This window comes from Myotis brandtii, unplaced genomic scaffold (genome assembly GCF_000412655.1).
Source record: "Myotis brandtii unplaced genomic scaffold, ASM41265v1 scaffold932, whole genome shotgun sequence".
NCBI classification, from domain to species: Eukaryota; Metazoa; Chordata; class Mammalia; order Chiroptera; family Vespertilionidae; genus Myotis; species Myotis brandtii.
The window spans coordinates 74,245-76,850 of record NW_005371846.1 but is presented as its reverse complement, the minus strand read 5'-3'; the positions used below and the strand labels follow the sequence as shown (position 1 = coordinate 76,850).

General features: G+C 51.8%; 1 protein-coding gene across 1 annotated transcript in view; it reads right to left on the bottom strand.

The window, feature by feature from the left end:
- The window catches only part of ALPK1 (alpha-kinase 1), an 80,242-nt gene extending 79,083 nt beyond the window's left edge, over positions 1-1,159 (bottom strand). The window contains exon 1 of the mRNA XM_014533056.1: positions 1,044-1,159. The gene's annotated coding sequence lies outside the window, so the exon portion shown is untranslated. The remainder of the gene's footprint in view (positions 1-1,043) is intronic.
- Between the last annotated feature and the right edge of the window lie 1,447 nt (positions 1,160-2,606).

Sequence of the window (2,606 nt, the reverse complement as noted above, 5' to 3'; positions counted from 1 at the left end):
AAATGTATTTTTCATCATCATATACTGTGTTTTTGTCGCTCGAATGAATTTTATTATTTCTTCAAGGTTCTTCACATACGTACACCTTAAGAGATATCAAGTAGGCGTAACATGTTCTCAAAAAATTAGGGTTGGCACGCAGAAGAATTCTGAGTCAGAGATTTTGCTGGTTTTGGCACGCACTCACACAAAGGTTGCCCACCCCTGGCTTAGCCTTTCTTCTTGGTTAGGGTGCCTGCAGTTCTTTCTTATCACACATACCTTGGTAATGAAACTCTTTGTGAATTTTCTCCATATTCACCACTATTCCCTCCCTAGGATGGGTTCCCGAAAGGCAATGACCAACACGAGCATTTTTGACGTCCGTTGGCACGTAGCGTGATAGTTATGACTCTGACCCCCGGTGCTCCTTGAGGTCAGAGAGCCCATCTGACCGGCAAGAAGGAGCGGGGGGTCACCTGGGACAACTCGCCTGCTCTATGACTCTTTTCACAAGTGCTGGCGGCCTCTGCACCTCCCATTTCATGGCAATTCGTAGGAAATACGGAGCAGCACAGCCTAGTGAAATCTGATAAGACATGTACTTATCTATCAAACACGTCGCACGTCTATCATCAGGAAACCCAACTGACTGTATAATCAGTTAAGCTCTGTGACCCAGGGCCAGCGAAGCTCAGGACTCCCACCCGCCCTGGTCAGAGACGCCCGCCTCACACACACCAGTGCCTCAACCTCGGCCCTTCCCAGGCGCCTCCCGGGCCTCACCCTGTCCACATCTCCTGTCACCATATTCACTTCATCGCTTCCTCCACACGGACAGTAAACCGGCTCAACATCTTTCAGGGCAATATCATCCAGGGAGCCACAATGTTATACACGGATTGCAGTTGTAATTCACATTAAACCAAGCACATAGCAACGTTTCACAGTCTGGAAGGAGCCGCCTACCATCAGCAGTTGGTGTATCACGTGTATTATGCCTTTTTTTTTTTTTGCACCCACATCTACCCAGCTCTGTTTGACGTGTGAAGGCCGGTACTCACTTTTCTCTCGCAGGAGACGGAAAACACTCGGAACAGAACCCCCTCGGCCTCCTTGAAACACCGTTTCTCAGAAGCAGCCTCCGTGCCAGGAAGCAGGAAACTGAAAGAAAGCCAAGCCGGCCACAGTCTCCGGATTGTGCAACGTTGTTCAGCCGTTTTGCACCGTTGGACACACCCCTGTAGGCACCCCTGGGTGCAGGGTATTCTGGGAGTTGTATGACTGCAGAAAATTCCTTCTTTTACAGAAAGTGCAAGAAAACTCCTTATTTGGACTTAGAATGGAGAACCGTCCCCCGGGAGCCGAGGAAAGAGAGTGTCAGTGGGGAACAGTGTTCTTATGCAGCATCAGAAGACAGACCCATGCGGCCCTGGCCAGTGCTGCTCAGTGGATAGAGCGGACCAAAGGGTCCTGGGTTCGATTCCGGTCAAGGGCACGTCCCTCGGTTGCAGGCCGCTCCCCAGCTTGGGTCCTGGTCGGGGCGCCTGCAGGAGGCAACCAATCGGTGTGTTTCTCTCGCATCGATGTTTCTCTCGGTCGTTCCCTCTCTCTTCCACTCTCTCTAAAAATAAATGGAAAAGTATCCTTGGGCGAAGAGTAACAGAAAACAAACAAGACAGACCCCGCACAGGCTCCGTCGGCGCCCACCTGCTTCAGAACGCGATGGAGTCAGAGCGCAGACAGGAGCTCACGTCACAGGACACACGAGCCACCGGGTTGATTTGAACTGAACAATGAAGTTAGGGTTTTTCTTATGAAAAATCTCACCGAACTGACTAGACAGGGAGGACTGACCGGGTTACATGGTGGACGTGGTCCTTCAGTCGAACCGTCTGAATCTGCAGCTCCACATTTTGACAAAAAAAGGAGAAGTGCATGGAAATGTTTTTACAAGTTTAGCACGTTTTTGGAAAAGTTGTTTGTTATTGGGGGGCAGGCTCGCCCCATAGGGAGGCGCTCGGGGTCCCCATCTGGAGAGCAGCTCCCTGGAGGCCTCAGGGAGGGCATTCAGCAGCTTCCAGGTCTGTCTTCCAGGGCGGGGTCTCCACTGATTGGTCAGCGCCAGGGCAGGGTCACTAGTCAGGGCAGCCGGTCCTGAGGTCAGCCGTCCCTCGTCTGGTTTTGCTGCTTTTCGGGGCCTGGAGCTGAGGCACAACTGAGTCCGGAGGGATTGGATTCGGGTCAGAACCTCGTGTCCTGGGCTGGATGCTTAAGGGCTACTGTCCACTCCCTTGTTTGTTCCGCCCTGAGGGGTCTCACCCGCAGGACTAGCAACACGCCCAGGAGGAAAGGTCAGGGGTCTAACCCCATGGCCAGCAATGTGAACGGTCAGGGAGGGTCTAACCCAGCCGTGGGCAAACTACGGCCCGCGGGCCAGATCCGCCCGTTTGAAATGAATAAAACTAAAAAAAAAAAGACCGTACCCTTTTATGTAATAATGTTTACTTTGAATTTATATTAGTTCACACAAACACTCCATCCATGCTTTTGTTCCGGCCCTCCGGTCCAGTTTAAGAACCCATTGTGGCCCTCGAGTCAAAAAGTTTGCCCACCCCTGGCCTAGA